The following is a 12,689-nucleotide window of genomic DNA, read 5'->3' on the forward strand; positions in this document are numbered from 1 at the left end:
ACCTGTCTGAGCAGTACATAAAGCAGGCCTGGGGAATTACACCCTGATGTCTGCCTGATGCAGCTCAGCTCCTCAAGGACCTGCAGCACTAAAACACAGGGGGAGAAAGAAAGTGAGAGTTGGAGAGAAAGTGAAAAAGAGAGAGATCATTGCATCAGTAAGAGGCACAAGAAGAAGACAGAAGTGTTATGGCAGGACACGGGGAACAGAGAGGACACTGGAGTTAAAGGGACGGAAGAAAGTAAATCGCTGGCCTCTCGAAATCCGCAGCAAACTCCCACCCAAGTTTGAGGTCTTCTGATTGGTCCGGGACACAGATAACCAGGCCACCGTTTCATCTATAGGATCATGGGAAATCCTCACACAAAGTATGCCCACAATTTCTTGAGCAAACAAAAAAGTAGGCAACTGAAAAAATATTGGGGGAAAAATCCGTAACCCTATGAAAATCCCACCTCATCCATTTCCTAGTCATACAAATCAAATGAGCATGATAAACGATGCTGCGTTTAATTTATTAACCTGCCAGCTCCGAGTAGTTCTCAGTGATGTTTTGTTCCGGCCCACTGTGTGCTGTTTTTCTCTCTCTAAACACCAACATCTCTTTGTGTGTGTGTGTGTTGACTCTCATCCTCCTGTGGTTAATTACTGCACTCATACAAACACATCTCATAAGCTTCTGTCTCGCCACAGATGAATCCCCGGACGCATGGAGTGGAGAGACATTGGCGTTGATGCAGGTCAGGTTGTGTTTCTCATCCCTCGTTTTAAATCAGGTTTGTCTCTTTGACAGCATTCTGTAAAAGAAATAGGGACAGAAGTGTGTGTGTGTGTGAAGGAAGGAAATGTGGGAGTGTGTGTCTTCAGGGTGACTTTGAGACATTTGCCCTCACTGCACAGGACCACAGGGGAATGGCTGGTGTGTGTGCACACGCTGAGATGCATATGTGTGTGTGTGTATGTGTGTGTGAGTGTATTAGTTATAAAGCAGGCTATAGAGGTGAAAGGCAGCCAGTTAATGTTGTTAAAAACTCAATTTCGGCTTTAACATCCCGAGAGGAGCACTGGGACTGCCAAGGTGCTGGGGTGGAGCGAACGAGTTTCACCACTACATCAATAACCACCCCCTCTATCTTTTAAACTATTTTTATTTATGAATTCCTTCTCACTTCCCAAAGTCTCTCTTACACACTCTCCATCCTCACTTCTTAACTCTTCTTAATCTGGTTCTCTTACACTTTCCCTCTATCCTCTTAACTCTCGTCACTCTTTAATTCTCACCTCTTTACTCTCTTTTCCCCTCTTAAAACAAAACTTACTATTTTACCCTGGATCCATCCTAAATGGCACCCTAATTCCCTATAATAGTGCCCTGAAAGTATTCTGACCTGTTGACTTTTTCAACATTTTGTTACGTTACAGCCTTATTCTAAAATTGATTAAATACTATTATTTGTCTCATCAATCTACACACAATACCCAATAATGACAAAGCGAAAACACGTTTTTAGAATATTTTGCAAATTTATAAAATACAAAAATATAAATACCTTTTTTACATACTGTAAGTATTCAGACCCTTTGCTTTGATACTCTAAATTGAGCTCAGGTGCATCCTGTTTCCATTGATCATCCTTGAGATGCAAAAACCAAGCCATGAGCTCAAAAAAGTTGTCAGAGAGCTCCGGGACAGGATTGTGTCGAGGTATAGATCCGGGAAGGGTAACAAAACATTTCTGCAGCATTGAAGGTCCCCAAAAACACAGTGGCCTCCATCACAGTGGCCTCCAGAACCCAATGGTCACTTTGACAGAGCACCAGAGGTCCTCTGTGGAGATGGGAGAACAGTCCAGAAAGACAACCATCTCTGCAGCACTACACCAATCAGGCCTTTATGGTAGAGTGGCCAGACAGAAGCCACTCCTCAGTAAAAGGCACATGACAGCTCGCTTGGAGTTTGCCAAAAAGGCACATAAAGGACTCTCAGACCATGAGAAACAAAATTCTCTGGTCTGATGAAACCAAGATTGAACTATTTTTGCTTGAATGCCAAGAATCACATCTGGAGGAAACCTGGCACCATCCCTACGGTGAAGCATTGTGGTGGCAGCATCATGCTGTGGGGATGTTTTTCACTGGCAGGAACTGGGAGACTAGTCAGGATCGAGGGAAAGATGAACGGAGCAAAGTACAGAGAGATCCTTGATGAAAACCTGCTCCAGAGTGCTCAGGACCTCAGACTGGGGTTAAGGTTCACATTCCAACAGGACAACGACCATAAGCACACAGCCAAGACAATGCAGCAGTGGCTTCGGGACAAGTCTCTGAATGTCCTTGAGTGGCCCAGCCAGAGGCAGGACTTGAACCTGATCGAACATCTGAGAGACCTGAAAATAGCTGTGCAGCGACGCTCCCCATCCAACCTGAAAGAGAATGTGCCAAGCTTGTAGGATCATACCCAAGAAGACGAGGCTGTAATCGCTGCCAAAGGTGCTTCAACCAAGTACTGAGTAAAGGGTCTGAATACTTATGTAAATGTGATATTTCAGTTTTTGCCAAAAAAATCCATTATGGGATATTGTGTAGATTGAGGGGGGAAACTATTTAACGTAAAGTAACAAAATCTGGAAAAAGTCAAGGGGTCTGAATAGTTTCCGAATGCTTTGTATAGGGGAATAGGGTGCCACTTGGGATGAAGGCCATCTCTCTCTCTACGAGGTCAGTACCCTTACCCTTTCCAGTCTTTAGAGACTCTAATTGTCTTCTGTATTGACTATTGGGTGTTGATTCCTGATTTTTGTGGGATAGAAATTGATTCCACTGGGTGTGTGTTAGGGATGTGACAAATGGAAAAACAATACTAACGTTTAAACAGCAATGTTTTTTAATCAGTTTTCCGTTAAAACAATAAGCAAAATTCATAAAATTCCATGTGAACTCAAAATGTATCTGCGCTGCTGCCAGCAATGGTTTGGGTGTCATGGTGCGTCCCTTTCAAATGGTTAAGCACTGCACCTGTACTACCATTACCGTACCTCAATTCCACCTCATTTAACTCATTTAACTCATTTAACAAAGTATTGCCATACAGGACTTTGTTCATATTGTCGCTTGCCTTTCTCTGCCCCCCCCACTGTTAACGATGATGCCGTAGTGGTGAAGAGTAGACTCCAAAATAATTGATCCCTTGACTTCTTGCACGTCAAGATTAGATTCCACTAGGAAGATTAAGTATGTTTGTAACGGAGGAGACTGATTAGTTGCCGTACTTCCAAGAACACAAACCCTTGCGTCTTTCATAGCGTGCTAGCAAAGGAGGGAGAGCTGGGAGGGGCACAGTATAGACAGGTCGGTCACCGGAGACAGTCAGAACCGTGCACTATGAAAAACTCGCAATACTGCGTGAGAGCGAATGAGAGATAATCCCACCACCATTGATGTGGAGCTGGCTTGCAGTCAAATGGCACACAAATGGCACTCCTTTTTCTATGCTCTGAGCTGAGAGAGGAATGGCAGGACTAACGTATTTCTTGCCACTTCCACTCTCTGTCTGTGTGCCAATTGTCCCCATAATTCTGCTTTTTGGGGTATATACGCTCCCTCATGGGGTACTATAGACACACACCTCAAACATTTTGTGTATGTTTTATCTGTCCATTCTGTGAGACATTTAGCTTGTGATTTTGTTTGTAATGTCACATCCATAACACTAATTGCCCACATATAACATATTTCTAGCTGAGTTGCTTTATGTTGAGAGTGTTTAGCATGCAGGGCAGGTCCCAATCCACCAGTGGTGAGTAATAACAGAGGTAGGTGTGTGTAGCTCATTTCAGCAGTAGTGAGTGTCGCGATAATAGTGAGCTATGTGTGTGCACGTGTGTGCGTGTGTGTAGGGCCCATTCCAGTAGTAGTGAGTGATCACAGCCTAACTCAGGGGTCTCATCACTCTGCTAACGGATGCCTGAGGAGAGCGGGTAAGTCCGCTAACGCCAAATACAGACAGCATTGAGCTAAAACCTCATTCACCTTTGGGCTGGAAGGCAGTTGTGTGTGTCTGCTTGTTTTATAGAACGAAATGTGCATGCAAGAGGCCAGCAGGACATGTGTGTGTATCCAGAGCGTTGATGGATACAGAAGCACTACCAGAGCACTGTAGATTGTACCAAACGGATTTACTCTTCAATAAGAATACATTAAGAAAAAAATAGAACAGTCACTTAAACATCTCTTCCTCGCTCACTCGCCTACCCTCTCCCACACACCAACAGTGTGCATATGGCAGCGGCTGCTGTTATGAGTTGGTACAGACAGTCAGCAGATGCTAGTCGACCTTCCTACACACTCTGCAGGGTCTTAACCCATTTCAACACTGCAGTGTCTTAGCCCGTTCTAAAACGGAGGTGTCTCAACACATTTTAACACACCACAGTGCCATAACACATTTCTACACCCTGCAATGTCTTACCACGTACGGATGTTTTACAATTGCTGGCAATGGTTTAATGTGCCTGCTTTTATGGGGGGTTGTCGGCCAAAAGCAGTCTACACTGGGTAACGGACACACTGCTGCTCCGCACCGTCTTTACACATTTCAACACTGCAGTGTCTCAACTTATTCAAAAGGCATTTTAATCACCCAGAATAGTTAAGGGAAAACACATTCTAAAGCAGGACTGGCACTTAACTGACAGACGCATTGTGAATGTTGCGTTAATGTTACGGGTTAGGGTTAGGGTTAGGGTTAGGTATGCGAACCCTTTGGAATTACCTAGATGTCTGCATAAATTGGTCATCAAATTTGATCTGATCACCTACAGTTGAAGTCGGAAGTTTACATACACTTAGGTTGGAGTCATTAAAACTTGTTTTTAAACCACTCCACAAATGTCTTGCTAACAAACTATAGTTTTGGCAAGTCGGTTAGGACATCTACTTTGTGCATGACACAAGTCATTTTTCCAACAACTGTTTACAGACAGATTATTTCACTGTATCACAATTCCAGTGCGTCAGAAGTTTACATACACTTTGACTGTGCCTTTAAACAGCTTGGAAAATTCCAGAAAATTATGTCATGGCTTTAGAAGCTTCTGATAGGCTAATTGACATCATTTGAGTCAACTGGAGGTGTACCTGTGGATGTATTTCAAGGCCTACCTTCAAACTCAGTGCCTCTTTGCTTGACATCATGGGAAAATCAAAAGAAATCAGCCAAGACCTCAGAAAAAAATTGTAGACCTCCAAAAGTCTGGTTCATCCTTGGGGGCAATTTCCAAACGCCTGAAGGTACCACGTTCATCAGTACAAACAATAGGACGCAAGTTTAAACACCATGGGACCACGCAGCAGTCATACCTCTCAGGAAGGAGACGCGTTCTGTCTCTTAGAGGTGAACGTACTTTGGTGCGAAATGTGCAAATCAATACCAGAACAACAGCAAAGGATCTTGTGAAGATGCTGGAGGAAACAGGTCCAAAAGTATCTATATCCACAGTCAAATGAGTCCTATATTGACATAACCTGAAAGGCCGCTCAGCGAGGAAGAAGCCACTGATCCAAAACCACCATAAACAAGCCAGACTATGGTTTGGTCTGGTCTGATGAAACAAAAATAGAACTGTTTGGCCATAATGGCCATTGTTATGTTTGGAGGGAAAAGGGGGAGGCTTGCAAGCTGAAGAACACCATGAGCATCATGGTTTGGGGCTGCTATGCTGTTTCAGGGCCTGGACAGCTTGCTATCATCGACGGAAAAATGTATTCCCAAGTTTATCAAGACATTTTGCAGGAGAATGTTAGGCTCTGTCCACCAATTGAAGCTCAACAGAAGTTGGGTAATGCAACAGGACAACGACTCAAAACACAGAAGTAAATCAACAACAGAATGGCTTCAACATAAGAAAATATGCCTTCTGGAATCGCCCAGTCATAGTCCTGACCTCAACCCGATTGAGATGCTGTGGCATGAACTCAAGAGAGCAGTTCACACCAGACATCCTAAGAATATTGCTGAACTGAAACAGTTTTGTAAAGAGGAATGGTCCAAAATTCCTCCTGACCGTTGTGCAGGTCTGATCCGCAACTACAGAAAACATTTGGTTGAGGTTATTGCTGCCAAAGGAGGGTCAACCAGTTATTAAATCCAAGGGTTCACATACTTTTTCAACCCTGCCCTGTGAATGTTTACACGGTGTGTTCAATAAAGACATGAAAATGTATAATTGTTTGTGTGATATTAGTCTAGGCAGTCTGTGTTTGTCTATTGTTGTGACTTAGATGAAGTTGAAATCAAATTGTATGACCAATTTATGCGGAAATACAGGTATTTCCAAAGGGTTCACATACTTTTTCTTGCCACTGTAATTCTGTACTTCTATCCTACTCATAGTCTTCTAAAGACAAGGTATTTCATTCACACACATAACCTTAGTTCCCATTACAAGTGGTGTAGCATTACATCTCAGCAGTTATGCTCAAATGGCAAGTCAAATAGGACGTGTAATTAAAGGACGTCGGCACGTCGCTCGCGGAGCTTGGCATTGGTTTTTCCGAGTGGCTGGCTCCGGTGGGTGCTTACATCAGCAATCAGGAAACGCACCAGCGTCGATTGCCTCCCAAGGACGTGGGGAATGCCAAAGCGTGAATATAATTGGGTTGCCGTTAAAAGGAAGGGCCGCCACATGCTGCTTACCTTGTTGCCGCAGAATCTGTCGAAGAAAATGTCATAGTAGCCCACGATGGCCTGGAAATGAAATATGAGAGGGTTGTTAGAATGTGACATTACAACAACCCCTGGGGTCCTGTTCCAAATGGCACCCTATTCCCTACATAGTGCACTACTTTTGACCTATGGGCCCTGGTCAGAAGTAGTGCACTACATGGGTCATTCTACAGAAGTGGTTTAAATTGTTTGAAAACAAATAAGTCACCAGCTTAGGACATTTATTTAAATCATGACATTCATTCCAAGACAATAACAAACATAGTAAAAAATCATTGTTTATACATGGTATTCGGAAAGTATTTAGACCCCTTGACTTTTTCCACCATTTGTTACGTTACAGCCTTATTCTAAAATGGATTTAAACTGGGGGTTTTTCTCCTCATCAATCTACACACAATACCCCATAATGACAAAGCAAAAACAGGTTTTCATAAATTTTTGCTAACAAAAAATAAATAAATCTGATATATCACATTTACATAAGTATTCAGATCTTTTACTCAGTACTTTGTTGAAGCACCTTTGGCAGCGATTACAGCCTCGTCTTCTTGGGTATGATGCTACAAGCTTGGCACACCTTTATTTAGGGCGTTTCTCCCATTCTTCTCTGTCAGGTTGGATGGAGAGCTATTTTCAGGTCTCTCAGATGTTCGATCAGGTTCAAGGCCTGCCTCTGGCTGGGCCACTCAAGGACATTCAGAGACTTGTCCCGAAGCCACTTCTGCATTGTCTTAGCTGTGTGCTTACGGTTGTTGTCTTATTGGAAGGTGAACCTTCACCCCAGTCTGAGGTCCTGAACGCTCGGTACTTTGCTCGGCTCATCTTTTCCTCGATCCTGACTAGTCTCCCAGTCCCTGCTGGTGAAAAACATCCCCACAGCATGATGCTGCCACCACAATGCTTCACTGTAGGGATGGTGCCAGGTTTCCTCCAGATGGGACCCTTGGCATTCAGGCCAAATAGTTCAATCTTGGTTTCATTAGACCGATGTTTCTTGTGGCCCGATAGTCCTTTAGGTGCCTTTTGGCAAACTACAAGTGGGCTCTCATGTGTCTTTTAGTGAGGAGTGGCTTCCATCTGGCCACTCTACCATAAAGGCCTGATTGGTGTAGTGCTGCAGAGATGGTTGTCCTTCTGGAAGGTTCTCCCATCTCCACAGAGGAATTCTGGAGCTCTGTCAGAGTGACATTCGGGTTCTTGGTCACCTCCCTGACCAAGGCTCTACTCCCCCGATTGCTCAGTTTGGCCGGGCGGCCAGTCTTGGTGGTTCCAAACTTCTACCATTTTAGAATGATGGAGGCCACTGTGTTCTTGGGGACCTTCAATGCTTCAGAAATGTTTTGATACCCTCCCCCGGATATATGCCTTGACACAATCCTGTCCCGGAGCTCTACGGACAATATCTTCAACGTCATGGCTTGTTTTCTTCTCTGACATGCACTGTCAACTGTGGGACCTTATATAGACAGGTGTTCGCCTTTCCAAATCATGTCCAATCAATTGAGCACCTGAGCTCAACAGGATGCACCTGAGTCTTATAGCAAAGGGTCTGAATCCTCATGTATATAAGGTATTTGTTTTAATACATTTGTAAAAACCTGTTTTCGCTTTGTCATTATGGGGTATTGTGTGTAGATTGAAATTATTTAATACATTTTAGAATAAGGATGTAACGTAACAAAAAGTGGAAAAGGTCAAGGGGTCTGAATACTTTCATAATACACTGTATACCCATCCTATTGATGTATATACATTTTTTAAATAAAACAATGTTTTCTGAATTTTTTAACACTATTTCAGTTGACCATGTTGACCTAGTTAGTCATTTTTGTTTAGTTTTTTGTTTCTCTGAAAAGTTGTATCCCTACTTTGGATGTTATTACTGAAACATTAAAATACTGTAGAATGAATGTGCCTTAAAACTTCTTACGGCTGAGATCCCGTTAACGGGATCGACTTGACAACAGCCAGTGAAAGTACAGGGCGCCAAATTCAAACAACAGAAATCTCATAATTAAAATTCCTCAAACATACAAGTATTTTACACCATTTTAAAGATAAACTTGTTGTTAATCCCACCACAGTGTCCGATTTCAAAAAGGCTTTACGACGAAAGCACACCATCTGATTATGTTAGGTCAGTACCTAGACACAGAAAAACACAGCCATTTTTCCAGCCATAGAGAGGAGTCACAAAAAGCAGAAATAGAGATCAAATGAATCACTAACCTTTGATGATCTTCATCAGATGACACTCATAGGACTTCATGTTACACAACACATGTATGTTTTGTTCGATGAAGTTCATATTTCTATCCAAAAATCTTAGTTTACATTGGCGGGTTACATTCAGTAATGTTTTGCCTCCAAAACATCCAGTGATTGAAGAGAGCCACATCAATTTACAGAAATACTCATAATAAACATTGATAAAAGATACAAGTGTTTACATTAAACTTCAGATAAACCTCTCCTTAATACAACCGCTGTGTCAGATTTTTAAAAAACTTTACGGGAAATAGCACACCATGCAATAATCTGAGTACGGTGCTCAGACACAAGCCATACAGGTACCCGCAATGTTGTGGAGTCAACAGAAGTCAGAAATAGCATTATAGATATTCACTTACCTTTGATGATCTTCATCAGAATGCACTCCCAGGAATCCCAGTTCCACAATAAATGTTTGCTTTGTTCGATAAAGTCCATAATTTATGTCCAAATACCTCCTTTTTGTTCGCGCCTGAGTGAGCTCGTGGCACTCTGCCAGACCCCTGACTCAATCAGCTCTCATTCCCTCATCCTTCAACCTGAAACAAGGTTCTAAAGACTGTTGACATCTAGTGGAAGCCTTAGGAAGTGTGACCCCATAGACACTGCAATATGACCCCATAGACACTGCATATTGGATAGGCAAACCTACAAACCTCAGATTTCCCACTTACTGTTTGGATTTTTTCTCAGGTTTTTGCCTGCCATATGAGTTCTGTTATACTCACAGACATCATTCAAACAGATTTAGAAACTGAGAGTGTTTTCTATCCAAATCTACTAATAATATGCATATCTTAGCTTTTATGGCTGAGTAGCAGGCAGTTTACTCTGGGCACCTTATTCATCCAAGCTACTCATTACTGCCCCCAGCCACAAAAGGTTAAGCCACACACCGACATCATGGCCATATTGGTCTGTCTGCCAACATTTTGAAGAAAATGAGTTAACTAGTTAGTTAATCGTCATGTATGGTTTTGGGACAACAATATACATTTTTGTGGATGTACAATTATCCATAGGTAGAGCTAGCTGGCCATATGCTAGCTATGGGGATACATTAATGTCCAAAATAAGTCTAAATTGTCAAAGTCACAACTGGAAAAAATGTGCTTAGTTTCGGTTATTAACATGATTATTTTGGTTATTGAGTCTTGATTCTTAATCCACTGCATTTCTTGACATTTATTGAAGAAAAAAAACAGTTTAGTATACAGTGGACAAGGTCCTGAGCTTAATCCCTCCCCCCACAAAGGTTACACAGTGACACGGTGAACGACAGTGCACGAAAAGCTTGGTCTGTGAATACAGGGAAATGTGGCCGTGGAGCCTGACGATGAAACGCTGAAAAGACTCTCATATAGACTCATACAACAAGATATAACAGACAAGTTCTAATTGTTCTCATGGTGTTCATTTGTTCTTACAGTCACATGTAACTGGCTCGGCTAGAAATTATTTTAAGGACGTTATAAAATTGTTTTGTCACAGTGCTGATCTTAATAAGTTGTCCTTTGTGTTATGACTTGCAGTAAATTGCACTGATTCAATATTGAAACTTACAAGACATGCAGTCTTCTGTTTATTCATTTCAATGCTAACAATTGGACATTGGTTTGTCCTTCCTAATTAATGGGAACAATTCACATATTTTATATACATGACAGATGAAAGGTGAAACCCAAGTAGGCCACATTCTGTAGAGTAAAATCCTGAAGCATCTGGTGCGGGCTTCCACCCACCACAAAATATGGGGATAAGAGGAAGTCTAGTGGCAGGCAGAGCAAGACGAAACTGGGCCGAAATTATGCAAATGTTGTCATAAATGAAACATCCAATCTCAATACAGTTTTCTGTTCCCAACACTACAATGTTATAAACAGTTTTGTAGAATTGATCCTTTGCTAAAGTTTTTTAAAATGACATTGTTTGAAGAAGTGCAGGAGTGAATTTGAATTATGCAAACACACACTTCAGAGAGTAGTTATTCCTCATTGGAAATATGCAAATAAATGCTAAAACATGCTTATAGCTCGTGCTTGGCTTTGCCCACCTCCTTGCTTGTTCTGTCCACTGTGCTCCATTGGCTCCCATTGTAAACAACGCTGCTGTCCTGTTTTAGGTTAGTTATCATCATCTTTGGTTGCATGCTGTGGAACTCAAGTACAATAGGCTGTGTATGTTACAGATAGATCAGTGTATGAGGAAACAACCAATGAACTGGACTGTTATTCTCTTTTCAAGTGTTTTGAATATATATACATATATATATATATATGTATTTGTATTTGTACATGTACATGTATTTCACCTTTATTTAACCAGGTAGGCCAGTTGAGAACAAGTCCACATTTACAACTGCGACCTGGCTAAGATAAAGAAAAACAGTGCGGCACAAACGACAACACAGAGTTACACATGGAATAAACAAAAGTAGTCAATAACACAATAGGGGGAAAAAAAGTCTATATACAGTGTGTGCAAATGGTGTGAGGAGGTAAGGCAATAAATATGCCATAATAGCGAAGCAATTACAATTTAGCAAATTAACACTGGAGTGATATATGTGCAGATGATGTGCAAGTAGAAATACTGGTGTGCAAAAGAGCAACAAAGTAAATAAAAACAATATGGCGATGAGGTAGGTAGATTGGATGTGCTATTTACAGCTGCAGCGATCGGTTAGCTGCTCAGACAGCTTTGTTGAGGGAGATACAAGTCTCCAACTTCAGCGATTTTTGCAATTTGTTCCAGTCATTGGCAGCAGAAAACTGGAAGGAAAGGTGGCCAGAGTAAGTGTTGGCTTTGGGGATGACCCGTGAGATATACCTGCTGGAGCGAGTGCTACGGGTGGGTGGTGTTATTGTGACCAGTGACCTGAGATAAGGCATAGCTTTACCTAGCAAAGACTTATAGATGACCTGGAGCCAGTGGGTCTGGAGACGAATATGTAGCCGAGGGCCAGCCGACGAGAGCATACAGGTCGCAGTGGTGGGTGGCATATGGGGCTTTGGTGTCAAAATGGATGGCACTGTGATAGACTGCATCCAGTTTGCTGAGTAGAGTGTTGGAGGCTATTTTGTAAATGACATCGCCGAAGTCGAGGATCGGTAGGATAGTCAATTTTACGAGGGTATGTTTGGCGGCGTGAGTAAAGGAGGCTTTGTTGCGAAATAGGAAGCCGATTCTAGATTTAATTTTGGATTGGAGATGTTTAATATGAGTCTGGAAGGAGAGTTTACATTATAGCTAGACACCTAGGTATTGGTAGTTGTCCACACATTCTAAGTCAGAACCGTCCAGAGTAGTGATGCTAGTCGGGCGGGCGGGTGCGGGCAGTGATCGGTTGAAAAGCATGCATTTAGTTTTCATGACCAGTGTTAACATTCCTTCCACTGTAATGTCACACACACTAGACAAGCATGGGTAGTAAGTTGTAGACACACTATATATCTACATGTCCTAGCCTACGGACACCAAGGTTAAACAAAAATACATTATTTCTAGAGTGGGTGCTAAAACTTTGGCATCATTCCACTCCTACTCTGTGGGCAGTCGTGGCTCACTGGTGAGGGGCAGTACTCAATAGAACCAGGTGTCCCCTCTCCGCAACCTCCCACCTAAAAACATGGAGCCTTAAATTTGGCTGAGTCAACATACGGTCCCATGTGGTACACTTCACCTCGCCTCA

The 12,689-nt window shown here is 42.3% G+C and overlaps 1 pseudogene; it reads right to left on the bottom strand.

Moving 5' to 3' along the window:
* Window positions 1-12,689, bottom strand: part of LOC112264165 — a 124,281-nt pseudogene that overhangs the window by 9,829 nt on the left and 101,763 nt on the right.

This window comes from Oncorhynchus tshawytscha, linkage group LG12, assembly GCF_018296145.1.
Source record: "Oncorhynchus tshawytscha isolate Ot180627B linkage group LG12, Otsh_v2.0, whole genome shotgun sequence".
Taxonomy (NCBI): domain Eukaryota; kingdom Metazoa; phylum Chordata; class Actinopteri; order Salmoniformes; family Salmonidae; genus Oncorhynchus; species Oncorhynchus tshawytscha.